Below are 18,554 nucleotides of genomic sequence, written 5' to 3'. Positions count from 1 at the left end.
ATCATTCAAATTTCAAACAGGCATACTGCAGCAAAGTCTGACCACTTAATTAATGGCTATGTGAATTTTTAGAGCTACACTATTTGTGGCTTTTTTACATAGGTAGGTGTACATAGACAGAGAACTCTTGCCTGTAAAATTATGTTTATATGTAGAGAAGATAGTTTTGTTGGTAAAGTGTTTGTCATGCAAGAATGAGGACCCAAGTGTGATTTGTAGAACCCTTGTACAAAAGGTAAGACTGTGAGCTTGTAACCCAAGTGCTGGGAGAACAGTCTCTGGGGCTTCCTGTCCAGCTAGTTTAGTATGCCTTGTGGCAAAAGAACAAGGGACTCAAAGTTGGGTGGGCGTGGAAGTGAGGGAGCTGAGGGTGAGTACGGGAGGAGGTGCAAGAGGCAGGAGCATATGATCTAGATCCATCTGTGAAATCCTCAAAGAATTAATTAAAATATTATTTAAAATATTAATAAAATATTATTTAAAACTCACTGGAGAGTAAGAAAGACATCATATCAGCCTCTCGCTCACACACACATACACACACGAGAGCACACAGCTGTACATGTGTTTTCATACACAAACCACATGTAAGCATACAATTAGTTCGGGAATTTAGAGAATTTGATCAGATAATACATGACTGAGCCGGAAATCAGATTCAACAAAAAATCACATTGAATCTTCAGTTCTCCTGTATTCAATATTTCCAACAATGAGAGCCTGCCTCTATCAAAATTTTAAACTCTATAAAGTTAAATATGAGGACAAGTGAGAGTTCACAGATGACAAGTTGTAAAAATCTGAAATTCTAAGCCCTTCATATCACTTCTTATGAATATAAACATGAACACTTTAGCAAAAATAACGATTCCTTGACTATTCTTGGCAAATTTCAAGGATGCAACTCTGTACACTAGGAAAGCATTTTCATTTTATTATTATTCAAAGAAAAGTAAATGCGTCCATGCTTCTTCACCCTCGTGTGCCGTTTTTATAAGCCTAACGCCATGCTATATTGCGCAGACTTCCATTTTTAAAATGTTCATTTAGTCTTTGAAAATTTTTTACGTATGTATCATGCATTTTGATTATTTCCATGCTTTCCAATCACTGCAACTTCCCCCAGATTCCCCTTCATCAAAAGTTCCCTCCTTCCTTGCAAGATCATACCTTCCTTAAACACACAGATGCACACACATATACCATATACCCTGAGCCTAAAATTGGTTTTCCCAACTGTACGTGGCTTCTGAACTCAGCTCCTCATGCTTGCTTAACAAACACTTTATCTACTGAAACATTTCCCTAAACCATGGAGCTAAATTAATTAATTCAAGATAAAAAAACCCCACATCATTAGGATTAAGAATATAATGATATTTTCTTCCCATTCTTGTGATTCTTTGAAAAGCTAGATGGTCTCTTCAGTGTTTTCTGTGGCCAAGCAGTGTATCCATGTAAGTCTACCTGTGTACATACAGAGCATTCCAAATCCACATTTGCTCAGAGGTTCTTCAATCTGTGGGATAACCAAGGAGAAAGGGGGTCCTGACAGAACACGTTAGTGTTACAGTAGGGATATCAACTCACGCAAAGGCATTTTTAAAAAAATATCACAAGCAAGCCCTCTAATTTTAATTGCTTTGTGTACTAATGTTCTCCCAATTCTCTCACTTTCAATAACAAGGAAATGTTCTAGATGCCTGCAGTGAGTACTGGAGTACTTCACCCACTGTTATGCTTCTCTAATCCAGCCTTGTCCTTTCAGAAACACACACGTGCACACACACCACATAGACACGTGGCACCTACCCCATCACCTTCCAAGCATCTGAGCTGACCTCTGTGATTAACTGTGTGCAAGCTGCATGCGTGCTTCTGTGTTCATTTGCATTATTCCTCTTTGGCTTCAAGTGCTGATTTTATGATTCTCTATTTCAATCTCAATGCCACTCCTTCATCTTGTATTTTTTTAAATACAATTTCATCTTGTATTTTTTTTCTTCTGGGTAAATGGCTTTTGGCTTTACTATAACTAGGCTTCATTTTTTTTAATATTGAGCCACTTCAAGTCCTTTGGGAGAAAGTATCTTAGTAAATGTTCCTCGGGTGTAAGCACACTGTTTCAGGCAGTGAAGAGCAAAGATTTTGAGTTTAAAACAATCCTTTATGTAAGTAAGTCTAGTCTCTCCTTCTTTGATTTATTATAGAATCTAGCAACTGTATGAAGTGCAAATTCTTTCTTACACAATTATAAGAACACCAAACTTTTAAAAAAAATGGGAAATGCATTGGGGACATTGAAAAGTTGGAGGAAGAACTAGGCCAGACTTACATATTTCTCACCACTCCCTAAAAACCCAACCTGTAGTTTTAGATATTTTCACAGAGGGTTCCGTAAATTAATGCAGCTATAATGACAGAGAACTATCCAAGGACTTGAGTTGCTGAGGACAGAAGGCAATTCTCTCCAAACGGGGCACAACAAACTTATTATTCCAAGGTCCCCTAGTCTCTTCTTCCTTTAGCAAATAGAATTCACACTCCTGAGTTAGACTCAGAAGCGAAATATCCTCAAGGAAGCTTCCTTCCTATGCTTAAAAGCGAGTCCATGTCTAAAGTTTCAAAAATCAAATGCAAGAAATAGCTACCGCCACTCCATCGCTCTCTTCTGCTTTCCACAGACAGGAATGTGGCTGTGCTGGTGTGCTGGTGATTCTGTTTCAGATGTGAAGACAGGAAAAATACCTTAGGCATGGAAAACAGCAACATACAAGAATCTACCAGGGATGATAAACAGCGGCATAGAATCTGCTCCATGCATTAGGCTGCAGAATTGCCAATGCTCTGAATTATTCAAAAATCTCAAGCCTTTTATGGCAGAAATACAATGTATTTGTGAAACTTTTTCTTCAGTCTCTTAGTGTGTACCTTACACCATTTAATAATTTAATCATATGATAAGGGTTTTTTTTTTTTTTAACAATACTAGGTAGTTCAGCAAATAATCAGTAACATTCAAAACTCCTCCTGGAAAATAGCTAGTAGTCATAATCGTATAGCCTATTGAGACTATGCCTCTGGATACTCGACTGTGCAGAGGCCAACATCAAATATTCCCTAAATATCCACAGGCACTGGCATCCTTCCGCATCTCAAAGCATAGGAGATGGGTAGAAAAACAGATTCTACCACAAACTACCTTCAGCCATAGAATAAACTTGTGCATTCTTCCTTCATTCATTGCTTATTACATTATGTATAATAAAAATAAAACACACACATATATGGTTTGTAGCCTTAACTAGCATCAAGCTCCCATCTTCCTGCCTCAGCCTTCCAAGTGCTAGGACCTGATGCCACTCTGCTCTGCTTCCCATTCTTATATTTGCAAAAAAGATGACCCCCCCCACACACACACACGTTAAATTTAAGACATGGCACTTTTAACTGAAAATGCAGTCATCTCATCTGCCCCAGAGGGATGCTTCTCAACTTTTGAGTTACTGCAACCCATGCAAAATGCAGCGCCTTCTGCTTCTGAATCATGTCTATGTCAGTGTCAGGTACTGTGATGCTACCATAGTGTCATTACAGTATTGTTCAATGCATCCCATGGTTAATGGTTATGCAGGAATTAAGAGGATAGGGAAACCAGTTAAAATGCAGATATGAATGCCTGACACAGGTAAGGCAAGGAATCCAGACTGATGCCAAATGATCCTCATTTCTGCAATGATTGTAAGAACACAGTCAATTATAGCAATTCTCCTTACTAATACTCAGCCCACATTCCCATGGACTTGAAACAGCATTCCTACTAGTTCAGATGTTAGCACAGGAAGAAGCCACATGCCTTACACAACTTCAAGGAAAGGCAGCCCTTTGTATTGCTCCCCTGAGATCTCTTCTCTGGTGAGAAAAAGCTATCCAATCAGTAACTCTGTGACCAGGCACATAGCTCCAATGATTTCTTTTTTTGAAGCATGAAGAACACTTAATGTGACAACATTTAATTAGCAGCATCCCTGATTAAACTTTCAGTTATCCATGGGCTATTCCAAATCAACCCATTTTCTCTGTTGACCAAACTGATAAGTGAATGGACACTGACAAGGGGTTATAATTACCACACGAGTATCTTTCAAGACTTGCAGCACGTGAATTTCTTTGTCATCGCAAGCTACTTTCCCCTAATAGAAATGATTTGAAGTTTTTTTTCTTTACCTTGGTACTTCTGTAAACTCACATAAAAGTTGAAATAACAGCACAAAAACATACTGATACCCTTCAGTTAGGTTCCTTTTATTCTCCTTCCTTTTATTTTTGTTTGTTTTTTTTTTTTTTGTCTTTTCAGTTCACCTCCACTTCCTCATCCTCGTCTCTCTCTTCCTCTCTTCCTTTCTCTTTCTTTCCTTAATCACTAAAGAGAAAGTTGTGCATATGATGTTTATTTACCCTAAAAGTAGGATTTCTTTAAAATTAGAATTTTTATATTAAAATTATCAATATCAGAAAATTACTGTAACTGATACATACTTTAATTCCACAGAGTTCCTTCAGAGATCACTAGCTCTAACATAAGCTTCAGAACATCAACTGGAAAGTCTAAGATGATTCATTGCATCCTCTCCTTTGATCTTTTTAATCATATTTGATATGCAATGGTTTAAGAGGGGCTTTGTTTTCTTTGTATTTTCATAACATTAATATTGAAAAATTCAGATGAGGAATTTTATATCCTGTCTGTCAGCCTGTGTTTACAGGGTGGTTCCTTGTGGTTAGACTCCAGTCAGATCTTGTTGGCAGAAATGCAATAAAGATGAGGCCAGCTCTACAGTGCATCATCTCAAGGGGCTCAGACTTTAGTTACTGACACTGTTAATTGAACACTTGATTAAGGTGGATTTCTACTTTAAAAAAAAAAAAGAGCTTTACTCTCTACCATTCCTTTATTTATTTTGTATTTTAAGATTTTGTTGTTCACTTTGTCTTTTGAAATTTGGTCTTGCTATTGTTACCCAAGCTAATCTCAATCTTCTAGCTTCTGGGAATTCACCTGCCTCACCCTATAAAATAGAAGGGGTTATGGGTGTTTATCAACAGCTGTAACTGAGGGAATTTTCCCTTTTTGTGCAAATAATTATTTGTATCTATAACTTTTAATCATTCTTACTCTGAATGATTTTCTAATTTTTATTTTTTATATTAATTACAGTTTATTTACTTTGTATCCCAGCTGTAGCCCCCTCTCTCATTCCCTCCCAATCCCACCCTCCCTCCCTCATCTCCTGCCTGCCCCTCTCTAAGTCTACTGATAGGGGAGGTCCTCCTCCCCTTCCATCTGACCCTAGCTTATCAGGTCTGATCAGGACTGGCTGCAATGTCCTCCTCTGCGGCCTAGTAAGGCTGCTCCTTCCTTGGGGGGTGTAGGTAAAAGAGCCATCCACTGAGTTCATGTCAGAGACAGTCCCTGTTCCCCTTAATAGGGAACCCACTTGGATACTGAGCTGCCACGGGCTATGTCTGAGCAGGGTTTCTAGTTTATATCCATGTATGGTCCTTGGTTGGATAGTCAGTCTCAGAAGAGACCCCTGTGCCCATTTATACAATGGAATACTACTCAGCAATTAAAAACAAGGAAATCATGAAATTTGCAGGCAAATGATGGGATCTAGAAAAGATCATCCCAGAAGCAGAAAGACACACATGGTATTTACTCACTTATAAGTGTATACTAGACCTAAAAGATAGGATAAACATACTAAAATCTGTAGACTTAAAGAAGCTAAACAAGGAGGACCCGGGGTAAGATGATCAATCCTCACTTGGAAAAACAAATGGGATGGATATTGGAAGTAGGAGAAAACAAGAAACAGGAGCTTACCATAGAGGGCCTCTGAAAGACTCTACCTGGGATAAGATGATCAACCCTTGCTTAGAAAAACAAATGGGATGGATATTGGAAGTAGGAGAAAACAAGAAACAGGACAGGAGCCTACCACAGAGGGCATCTGAAAGACTCTACCTAGCAGTGTATCAAAGCAGGTGCTGAGACTCATAACCAAACCTTGGGCAGAGTGCAGGGAATCATATGAAAGAACGGGAGTTAGTAACACCTGGAGAGGACAGGCGCTCCACAAGGACCAAATATATCTAATTTTTTTTCTTAATGTTTATATTCTCCTTACTTAGCTTTCAATGATTCTCATAATGGGTTGCTTATAAAACAATAGTTTTATTAAATTCCCCTTTTCCTCTAGACTTTTCTCCCCATTTTTATGTCCTCATTCCACTATGTCAATACAATATGAAATATGAATCATCCATCTTGTAGTGTATGAGTGTCTCCACTTTGTTTGAGGCTCTTTTTAGTAGTTCTTTGATCATGGCTTCCCTTTTGCTGTTTTTCAAAGTCATCTGTTATGTAACTGAAGCACATTCTACAGCAGATTCTTAAGGGTGGGATCATGAATATAATGTCTTGATTTCTGAATGTTCAGAACCACTTGTCCTCGGAGCTGATACCTGAGAGATGGCATTGCCAAACTCACCATTTTTGGTTCCATTTTAAACTCTTAAGAGTCCTGGGAACTACTCTTTAATTATCAGCTAAACTGGGTGCTATTTTTGAGACATTAGATAAGAATCTCAATTTTTCACTTTGAAGCTATTTTATATTTTCTTCCTATGGGGTCTTAAAATGTTTTATTTATCTTCTTTAATCCTTATAATCTTTAATCATTCCTCTAAGAAATGGCTCCAAATTGATCATTTTGTTCTGTTTTCCTGCTAATAGGTAGATCTCTTTGAAATATACATTCTGGTCTTCTTTTCTGAAAGTAATATTGGATAATACTTTTCTCTCAGCACATAAAAGATGCTGCTCTTTCCTGCTCCATAATTTCTGAAATGTTTGATCTATCGCACACTTTCATGCAATTTATTATCTTTTTTCTTGATGGGACTAAGATTTCTTCTTTGTGTTGCCCTATTTGAGAGCTGGTATTTCAGATCTGTAAGTGCTTATCTTTCATCATAATTCTGAGAATTCTAACCCTCAGGATCTTCTAACCCTTCCTCCACCATGCTCCTTCCTCACATCAAGAATCTCTGATCACGTGTTGTCTTACTTTGTCATCTTATCTGACAAGTCAGTCATTGCATTCTGTTTGTTCTTTGAATGATTCTCCTCCTATTGTGTTCAAAATGGATTCCTCCCGCTCATCTGTTGTATCACCAGGGCTTCTCTTCTGTCCTCTCCATTCTGTCACCCTGGAAACTTTGTTTTACTCTCAGTTTTTATTTTATTGATTAATAATACCATACATGAGTTTTGATCAGATCCACTACCATGCCTTCCTCATCAATTTCATCTCTATTCCATCCCAACTTCATGTGCTCTTTTCATTAAACCTATTGAGTCCTCTTAAAACACATCTTGTATATACCTGGGTATTGAATCATCTACTGGATATAGGTTTCCTATCAGTGGTTATAGCCACAAAACAGACTCTCTGTCCCAGAAAACATTAATTTCAATACTACCTATGATCTAGAGACTGTGAGTCCCTCCTGCATATATGCTAAGACTCTGGCCAACTTGCTCTTGGGCATGCAGTCACAGCTCTGTGAGCTAAGCTATACAGCCCTGTTGTGCTTAGAAAACACTGTTTTGCTACAGTCACTACCTCTGGCTCTTATCATGGCTCCTCTTTTTAGATCAACCTGGAGCTCTGTGGAAGAGGGTTATATCTTTTTTTTTAATTTAACTTTTATTAATTACACTTTATTCATTTTGTATCCCCCCCATAAGCCCCTCCCTCCTCCCCTCCCAATCTCACCCTCCCTCCCCTTTCTGCATGCATGCCCCTCCCCAAGTCCACTGATAGGGAAGAGGGTTATATCTTGACCTTATAGTCATTTTAGAGTTTTTATCTGTTCATTTTACCAGGACCTTACCTTGGTTGGACATTGACTGCAAATATATTATTAAGACTTTTTTCATATTTCAAATGAGAATTGTTGAAAACCTAAGCTGTGCTGATAAGAGTCCAGCCACTTGTGGGTAAAATGTTACTTGGAAAGGGAAGCAAATAATTGGTGTTTCTCTGGCTTTTCACTTACCTAGGAAGATTATTTTCCTTAGTGGCGATCATACTCCCAGTCAAAACTCTGTGGTTGCTTGAGTCAAAAACTACTGCCATTTCCCACCAATGTGCCTATAGCTGGACTTTCTCAGACTAACAGGACAAACCAGAAAATCTGTCTTACATTCTCCTATTTCCAACCATGCTCTCTAGGACAACCAGTCTACTTTTGACAACCTTCCAGTAACTGCCTCTTGTGGGTTTTCAGAGTTTCAGTGTTAAATGCTTAATAGTTTTTACTTGACCATCCTCAGATCTTTCTGAAGGCAGAATACTATGCTTTTCAATGCTATTTCTAATCCATTGAGGTTTTTATTAATATGACTTGGGACTCAAAGTACACACATACACACACACACTTTGCTTATCTTTCAACTACTTCTTTCTGACTTTTTTTTTTACTGTTTTATTCATATGAGTCACACTGTTTTCTCTTTTCTTCAAACTATATTTTCTCAACTGTATTTATTATTCTTTAGGTAAATTATAATTTAATATTTATATCTAACATTACCTGCTCAATGCAGTCAATTATATTTTATTAGATGTATTATTCTTACTTGAATTGTTTGAGTTTAATTCTATAGGACTTTTAATGTCCTTATATGAAAATAAGACAGATAATAAGTTTGGCATCTGTGTTATATGGAAAATGCTAGTAATTTAGGGTAGTTTGTGAGCTTCACAATTCTATCTTCAGCTGCTGGAGCAAAAAGTGGTTTAGGGTAGGAGGTAAGGAGTGAAGGGAAAGTTATGAGCAAATGATGCTATGCTCTTAGTTTCCCCTGAAATATTACTTTCCTAAGACTGACTTCTCAGATCTCAAATGTGTTTTAATGCTCTGTAGACTGTGCTCCGAAGCAGTAGACTGCCTCTGCATTTTTGAATCAACATCGAATGTCTATTTTGCAATAACTTTTTTCAAAAATTTAATTTAAGACCAGCCACCAACTCTACACATTCTCATTATCGTGTGCTTTCTTTTTTTTTTTTTTTAATCTAAAAGCTTGTGTCAAGATAGATGGAAGATGGCTTAGAAGATCTTGACATTTCACTATTTGTAAGTGATTTGAAAATTGTGGGCTCTTTTCTAGGAATGCTAATGCTTTGGGATTTTTCTAATTTCTGTTTCTTTGTTATTGAGGAATGCCAATTTACATTTTCTATTGCTTCTACTACTCAGAATTGCATATTTTCTGATTGACAAGAAATTAGGACTTTAATCATATCCTTAAATAGAATAACCCTAAAGTTTTGTGCAATCATGTTTAGTTCTTAAGGAAAGAGCTGTAGAATGGAGTTAGAGATGTGTCTACTGTGAACCCAATTCAGGTCATTCACTTTTACTATTATTTTTTTTTTTTTTTTTACCATTTGGCCTTTAAATATGGGTAAAGTTTATTTCATGATGCTCTCTGAGACTGGATTACCCAATTCCTAAACCTATCAGAATGATCTTTTTCAACAGCTGCAAGTCTTTTAGAGGAAGACCCAGTGAAGATTTCTATTTACACACACGTAGAGTTGCCACAAGGCTCTGCTTTTTGAGCCCCCCTGCCTCCATTTTACTAGAGCTTCAGATCTGTAAACTGACTCACATTTGAGAGCTTGACAAAGAGCCGTGCTTTTGCAGAGAACCCAAGAGCGCGCGCGCACACACGCGCGCACACACACACACACACACACACACACACACACACACACACGCAGATTTGTATATTAAGTTGTATAAACAAAACAAATATTTTAGTAACCTACCATCTGCATTTGTTCCTGGTACCCCATGATAAACAAATCATACCACAGCTCATTCTGAGTCAGCATAGTTACTTTCCTGCTTTAGTCCCAAAACGTGGACACCTTTCTGCCATGCTTCTGGGATCGCTTTATTAATGTCTGACACCATATACTTCAAGAGCCTCAAAATCAGAAAGTCCATATAAACTGAATTTATTCCAGGCAACAGCAGCAGCAACCTTCAGTGTTCAGAACTGTGGAAATACTATTTAGACTGATGCTCCCTCCACATCTTACAATGAACACGACTTCTGTACAATCTATAAGAGAAGAAGAAACTTCACACAATTAACCCACCCCTGGTTTTTTCCTCTTTGTTATATAAAAGAATTTACACATCTAATGTTCATTTTGGATGGGCCATCAAACAGACCAAGCAAACACTGAAAACTACCCCTGCTGCTGTGGGGTACCAAATCCACAGGCTCTCATGTTTCTTAGTTTTTAAAATAAATTATTTTGATCAATGTTTATATTATTCCGTGTTTGTTCTAGCATTCTTAGAATTCATTCCCACACATAATACTCTGGTCTTTGTTTCGTTTCTGCAAATAAAAATGAAGAGCTCTGTGCTCTTTGTGGGGAAGACATTTTTAGGTGCCTTAGCCACTCTGCAATCTTCCTCCACCTCAGGGTCTTGTTCTAGCTTTGTGTCTGTTGCCACGGTAAAATGCTTACCAAAAAAACTGCTTGGGGAGGAATGTTTTATTTGGCTTCCATTTCCACATCACAGTCTATCACTGCAGGAAGTCAGAGCAGACACTCAAGAAGGAACCTGGAGGCAGGAACTGAAGCAGACACCATCGGGGATTGCTGCTTGCTTATTGGCTGGCTCCCGGGCCTCTGTTAAGCTACCTTTCTTACACAACGCAGACACTACTTCCCAGGGATGTGTCTCCTCTCCCTACAGAAAGCTCTGTACCTTTCTATCACTTGGCAATCAAGAAAATGCCCCACGGGTATGCCCATTGTTGAATCTGATTGAGGCATATTTTTTTTTTAAATTTGGGGGTTCCCCCTTCCTGGGTATGTCAAGTTGATAACAAAATTAACCAGGACATTTCACATGTTGTCTGAAACAGAAAGACATCACCTTAAACCATAATTTGTCATTTTTGTTTGTTTGTTCCCGAGATGTCATGTTAATGTCACGATTTACGATACAGCACAACTAACTCTTCAAAAGTCCCCAGTCTTAAAAACATTCCAATAACTTAAAATACCAAGTTCTTTTTTTTTTTCAAACACAAAATATCTTAACTGTAGATGCCTGTAAAATAAAATAAAAAAAAATAAGTTAAATATTTTCTTGCTCCAAAAGGTAAGATTTGAGACATTAAAAATTCACACTTAAGCAAAACCAAAGTCTAGAGGTTTAGCTTAAGGTTTGACGTCTTGTACTCACTCATGATCTTCTGCTGCTTTTATTAGTGCATGTCACATATTTCTAGAACCTCAATATCCTGGGATCACTCCCGGTGCTATGGCTGCACCTTCACCAGTGTCCTCTCCCAGCATCTCACATTGACACACCTCAGGTGCCCACCATGACCCTTTCCGTCCTGCAGCTTCATGATACCAAAACCAGGATTGCGAGGGTAACTCTTACACATTATCAAGTTTGGCTACCAGCTTGAGATGCAGGCCTGGTTCCCTCTGGATCACAACTACGGTGTGCTGACTCAGAGAATGGTTCCCAGAGTTCACCTCGTGATATTGAACTCTTCTTAATCACAGCCAATGCTTCAGCTAACCAGCATCATTTGTCCCAGTAAAGCAAGAAAGTTTCATTTCCACAGATTTCAATCCGAAGTTTTCCATGAACAGACCTCTATAGAGTCATTATTACCCTCTGAACTTCCTACTCCAGGCTTCCGTAGTCTGTACCTCTCTCAATATTTCAAGCTCTGATAATTCATTAAGCTCTGATACTTCACAAACTTTCTTAGAACAGAGCCCTGAAATCATTCCACAGTCTTCTCAACATGATCAACTCCATGACAGCAATATCTCACACTCAGGTACCAATTTCTGTTTTAATTTGTTTCTCCATTGCTATAGTAAAATACTTGCCAAAAGTAAAATGGTGAGGAAAGGGTTTATTTCATCATACAGGTTACAGTCCATCACAGAAGAAAGGCAAAGCAGAAACCTCAGAGTAATGCTGCTTAGTTTCTTGTTTCAGGAATCAGGTCTGGTTACCTTTATTCAGGCTTCTATGAAAGGCCTCTTGTATCAATTAGCAATCAAGAAAACACCCTCCACAGACTTACCGCAGGCCAATGTAATTGAGGCAATTCTTCAGTCAGTTGAGGTTCCCTCATCTGACAACAAAATTAACCAGAACAGATCTGAAAAATATAAAGGCTGAGAAGGCAGAGAGGGAAGGGAAACTGTTGAGATTCTTCTCCAAATTAAGTCAGGTAAATGTGACTTCTTTAAATCCAAATGGAATCGCTTCCTTCCAAAAGAAAAATTGCAGCTGGGCACAGTGATGCACGCTTGTGATCCCAGCACTTGGGGAGGCAGAGGCAGGTAGATCTCTGTGAGTTTGAGGCCAGCCTGGTCTACAAAGTGAGTCCAGGACAACCAAGACCACACAAAGAAAAAAAAAAAGAAAGAAAGAAAGAAAAATTGTTTTGTTTGTGTGCTAATGTGTGTTTATCCATACTGGGGAACTTCTGAGCTCCAGTTACTCCAACTTTTGCCCCCCTCAGAAGCCTACCTTTTTCTGATCAATGTCTTGAGAGATTTAGAAATGATGCATGTTATTTAAGCAATGCTGTGAATTAAGCAATGCTGTGAAATAGCAAAATCACGGAATCCTCTGCATCTGCTCTTCAGTCAGTGACCTGAGTACCAAAGGCATTAAATTCACAGAGAGACTACTTAACACTCATAGAAAGTTCTTGGTTTTTGATTTCTTCCTTGAGGTGCAAGTATGATGATATGAGCCTATTGTTCCTTTTTAAGCTATCCAGCTCTGTTGGACCACCCTAGCCTGCATTCATGACTAATACGTGCCCTTTAGGATGCCTTAGAGCAATACTTTATACTAGACATAGATGAATAGTTCAGGACTCAACAGACACACATTCAAAAATTATGCTGGGGCTGTATTTTTTCTGCTGGTATATTTTCGTCCTTTTCACTAGAAAACACTAGATTTTTCCTGAACCAGGAAGCCATCTAAGATTCCCTCTAACTCTGGAAGAAAAGATAATTCTCCCTTTTTAAAATTTCGGAACCATAAATTGAGAATCTCTGTTAAATCTCTGTTTAATTTCTGAATAAATAGGAAGAAACACTGATTTGAACAGAAAATTTCTTTGACAGGAAAGATCCTGAAGAACTTAGGTGTGATCAATCCCTTGTTCTGTTTTTCCCTGTTCACCTCTTCTCGTGAGAGTAAGCCTAGTCTTTACAGTAGCCACTCGCTCTGTCTTTGCAATTTCTTCTTTGGAGGCAATGGGTTTAGCCATGTGGTTTCCATAGGCCAATCAGATGCATCAAGTGTGTACAGGCAGAGATGTGATATACTTTCTCAGCTGGTCTGCTTTTGTGCATTCCCATTTTTCACCATCAGAATGACATGTTTCCAAGTAGCTTCTGGTCAAGGAAAAAAGTATCTAGAGTTCGTGGAACGACAGCTCAACCATAATTGAAAACCACTCTTTGTCAGGTTCAGCCTGGAAGAACCGAATGCCTGTAAAGCTATTTTCGAAGGAGTTTGAAATATGATTACAGGGAACACCTCTGAATTTTGTTCCTGTTGTGAAAGGTTTGTCCTCTAAGATTCTCATAAGTTAAATACTTAGAGAACCAAGTGTTCAAACACATACACACACACACACACACACACACACACACACACACATACCTACAAATGGCCAAGAATTCATCATAGAAATGGCCTTCTTAGGAGTAAACTTAGGTGTCGTTCCCACAAAAGACTGGCTACTGTCCTACCATGTTCTACACAGAGTCTGCTATTGCTTCCTTCCCATAACAGCCCTGGGAAACAATCCTTGCAGGCTTTTGGTGTCATTCACCAGCATTCCTTCGGCCAAACTCATTTCATTAGACACCCAACATTCCAATTTCCATTTTTTGTCTGGTGAGTAGCTGTGATACAATGACATATAAAGTACTGTTGTCAAGCTAGACCACAGATAAACAATTCAGCAGTGACAGCAGCAGATGCCACATAGTAATTATGTGCTAAACACTGCTAAAGCACATGCATTAGTTATTTTCCTCATTGTTTTGCCAGAACATCTGATGAAAGCAATTTACAGAAGGTAGAGTTTATTTTAACTCCTAGTTTGAGGGTACTGTCCAACTTCTCTTGAAACACCTTCACAGACAGACCCAGGATTGTGTCTCCTAGGTGATTCTCAATTCATTCCTATTGACTGCATCGTTTTTGTGAGTGGCATGTCCCTTGAGCAGAAATGATTAAAATGTGCCTCAGCAAGGTTAGGTAGGCTGATCATATTTACAAGGCCCATGGATGTAGCAAAGCCGGGAGACAAAGCAGGGCAGATCTGCAGACGATACCACTGCCATGCACTCTTCCCGACTCATAAGGGGTCCTCCCAGGGAGCATTAAGCCCAACATTTTATGATATGAATTTGTGGCTGCATAAGCAACACCTCTATCCTACCCTAGGGCTTCATTCCACAGGCAGTTTTTAAAATGCATTTTAAATCTTACTTTGACAATTTCAGATACGTGTTTTGAAAATATTCATCCGACTCCCTTCCCTTATCTCCCTTCCATTCTCTCTGAAAGTGTCCTTCTTCTCAACACCTCCTGTCTAGCTATACCCCTAAAATAAAATGGCTCTACTGCTCCCCCAGTCAGAAACTACCTATTGCTCCCCAGCTAAGGGTAGAGCTTTGTGTGCTCTTCCCCTTCCCCACTGGAAGGCTGATGGGCTCAATTTTGTGAAGTTTATGTGTTGGTAACCTTGGCTCCTGTGAGTTCATGAGTGCAGCATCCAGATCCTGTTCAGAAGACAGCATTTCACAGGCATCATCCTCACTGTCAAGTTCTTAGTCTTTCCCTAGGCTCTGTAGTAGAGGGGTATCTAGAGGCCTCATTTAGGGCTGAACACTCAGCAGTTACTCGTTTTCACATGCTGGCCAGTGGTGAGTCCCTGCACAAAGCACTGCCCACTTAAAACGACATTTCTCTGACCAATTAGTTGATAAAGGCTGGTTTATGCTCATACTCACAGGTGAGTGTTGCTCAGAACAGCATAACCCGTGCGTGTAAACATAAATACTTAGAAGGCATTTTGACAGCGTGTTCATTCAGCAAAGCATCAGTAATGGGTTCCTTGTAGGACTTACAGTCTCCTAAGCCATGGACAGGTTTACAGTATGGTGTGTAAATTCCCTCCCGTGGAATGGGCCTCAAATCCAATCAGATAGATGATGATTATCTTCATAAGAGTACTGCTCTTGTACCAGTGGGTACAATCAGTATACCTAGAAGGGTGCTATTGCAGCATGCAGGGTCCAGTAAGACCATTGAAGATTTTTGTCCTCCAGCAGCCTGCATAGCACTTCCAGCACTGTGAAAGCTAACCAGCAGAGAGGAAATTGCCAGGTTGATTCCAGCTTGATTTCCCTACAATCTGCAAATAAAGCATGTAATCTCTTCTGCAACAGTGTCTTACCATCAAGTCCTGGTGGGCAACCAAGAACAGTGAAAGCAGCCTATATTGTTTAGGGAAACTCTGGAAACTCCATAACCAACTATCCATAGGGAGGCATCCTACACCTGACACTGGCACTTTCAGTAATAGCTCCCAGCTCACATCCTATGGAAGCACCATTGCCCACCTATGCAGATGACCATCTAAACGCCTTTTTTTTTAATTTTTTATTTAACTTTATTCATTTTGTATCCCCCATAAACCCCTCCCTCCTCCCCTCCCGATCCCATCCTCCCTCCCCTTTCTGCATGCATGCCCCTCCCCAAGTCCACTGATAAGGGAGGTCCTCCTCTCCTTCTTTCTGATCTTAGTCTATCAGTTCTCATCAGGAGTGGCTGCATTGTCCTCTACTGTGGCCTGGTAGGGCTGCTCCCCCCTCAGGGGGAGGTGACCAAAGAGCAGGCCAATCAGATTATGTCAGAGGCAGTCCCTCTTCCCATTACTATGTAACTCACTTGGACACTGAACTGCCATGGGCTACATCTGTGCAGGGGTTCCAGGTTATCTCCATGAATAGTCCTTGGTTGGAGTATGAGTCTCTGGGAATTTCCCTGTGTTCAAATTTTCTTGTTCTGTTGCTCTCCTTGTGGAGTTCCTGTGCTCTCCAGCTCTTGCTGTTCCCCACTTCTTACATAAAATTCCATTCATTCTGCCCGACAGTTGGCCATCAGGCTCAGCATCTGCTTTGATAGTCTGCAGGGCAGAGCCTTTCAGAGGCCCTCTGTGGCAGGTTCCTAGGTTGTTTCCTGTTTTCTTCTTCTGGCTTTCAGAGGCCCTCTGTAGCAGGTTCCTAGGTTGTTTCCTGTTTTCTTCTTCTTCTGATGTCCATCTTCTTTGCCTTTCAGGATGGGTATTGAGCATTTTAGGTAGGGTCCTCTCTTTTGCTTAGTTTGTTTAGATGTACAGATTTTAGCGGGTTTATCCTATGTTGTATGTTTATATGAGTGAGTATATACCATGTGTGTCTTTTTGCTTCTGGGACAACTTAAACTCCTTTTTAAGTCAACATTTTAATTATCTTAAAATTAGTCAATGTCCATAAGACTTCCCATGAATCTTTAGTTTTCTAATTTTCTGTCACTGTCATCTTCTCACTTCTTACACCTTTCCATCGCAAGCATTTCTCTCCTCTATCTTCATATAATTTATACTCTGCTATTACCATACAATATTAATTCCCATCTGTCAGTTATCGACCTTCGTTTCTGAATGTTCAGACTCCTGTTCAAAAAGTTCTTGCCTATGTCTATACCTTTTTAGATTTATTTTAATTAATTAATTTCCATGACTGCTTTCCCTGCATGTAAGTAAGTATACTACATACACCCATACAGAGACGTACAGGATGTCAGATCCCCTTGGAGCTGGTATTTGCAAATAGATTGTGAGTCTCTGTGTAGGTACTGGGTCCTCTGGAAGAGTAGCCGGTCCAGTACTCTTTTGTTGTAGTTGTTTGGGGTATTTGTTTGTTTTCAGACAGGGTTTCTCTGTGTAGCTCTGGCTGTCCTGGGATCACTCTGTAGACCAGGCTGGCCTCAAATTCATAGAGATCCACCTGCCTCTACCTCTCAAGTGCTGATGTTAAAGGCATGCATCACCACACCAGGCCCCAATCCAGACTTATTTTCTATTTATTCATTCATTCATCCACCCATCCATTAATTCATCCATTCATTATTTATTTATTTATCCACTTTACATCCTGATTGTGGCAGCCTCTGTTCTCTCTCCTTTTTCTCCCTTCCCTCCTTGTTCAACAACCCGTTTCCCCTCCTCTATTCATCAGTCAAGGGGAGGCACCCTACCAACCCACACCAGCACATCAAGCTGCATCAGGACCGAGTGAATCTTCTTCCCCTGTGGCCTGGCAAGGCAGCCCCATGAGCAACAATTGACTGAAAAGCAGATTTCATGTTAGAGAGAGCTTCCTCTCCCCTTTCTAAAGGACCCACCTGAAGACCAACCTGCCCATTGGCTACATGTGTGTACAGGGCATAGGTCCAGTCAATGTATGATCCTTGGTTGGTGCTTCAGTCTCTGTAAGCCCCCCTGGGCCTTTGTTAGTTGGCTCTGCTGGTCTAATTCTGGGGCTCCTGTCATCTTCGGGTTCTTCTATTCTTTCCCCAACTCTTCCACAAGACTGCCTGTGCTCTGCCCAATGTTTGGCTGTGAGTCTCGGCGTCTGTTTCAACCAGCTGCTGTGTGGAGCAACTGAGAGGACAGCTATGGCAGGCTCTTGTCTGCAAGCATAGTGTCAGGGGTTGGTTTTCTCCCATTGGTTGGGTCTCAGGTTGGGCCAGGCATCGGCTGGTCATTCCTTCAATCTCTGCTCACCTTTAACCCTGCACATCTTGTAGACAGGGTAAATTTGGGGTAGAAGTTTTTTTGTGGGTGAGCTGTTTCCCTCCCTTCACTGGGAGTCCTGTCTTATTAAAGGTTGGCCTCTTCAGTCTCCATGATCCCATATGGGTCTAAGGGTCTCAGCTAGAGTCACCCCTATATCCTCTCAGGAGCTTACCCTGTCATAGGTCTCCAGCTTGTCACAGAGATGCGCCAGCCCACAGTTTCTCTTCTCCATGCAAGCCCTGTGTCCTCCTTCCCCTGCTTTCCCAGATCTGACCTCTACCCTCATTTCACGCTGAGCTTTCTTTCCTACACTGTTCCTTCTTTTCAACTGTTTCCACTGTCTATTCTATTTCCCTTTCTGAGTGAGATTTAAGCATCCTCCGGTGAGCCCTCCTTGCTACTTATCTTATTTGGGTCTGTGAATTATAGTATGGATATCTTATACTATATGATTAATATCTGCTTATAAATGAGTGCATACTATGTATGTCTTTCTGGGTCTGGGTTACCTCACTCAGAATGACCTTTTCTAGTT

Source organism: Psammomys obesus, unplaced genomic scaffold, assembly GCF_907164565.1.
Source record: "Psammomys obesus unplaced genomic scaffold, mPsaObe1.curated_primary_1811, whole genome shotgun sequence".
Classification (NCBI taxonomy): Eukaryota; Metazoa; Chordata; class Mammalia; order Rodentia; family Muridae; genus Psammomys; species Psammomys obesus.
The sequence above is the reverse complement of the archived record's forward strand: the minus strand, read 5'-3'. Positions refer to the sequence as shown.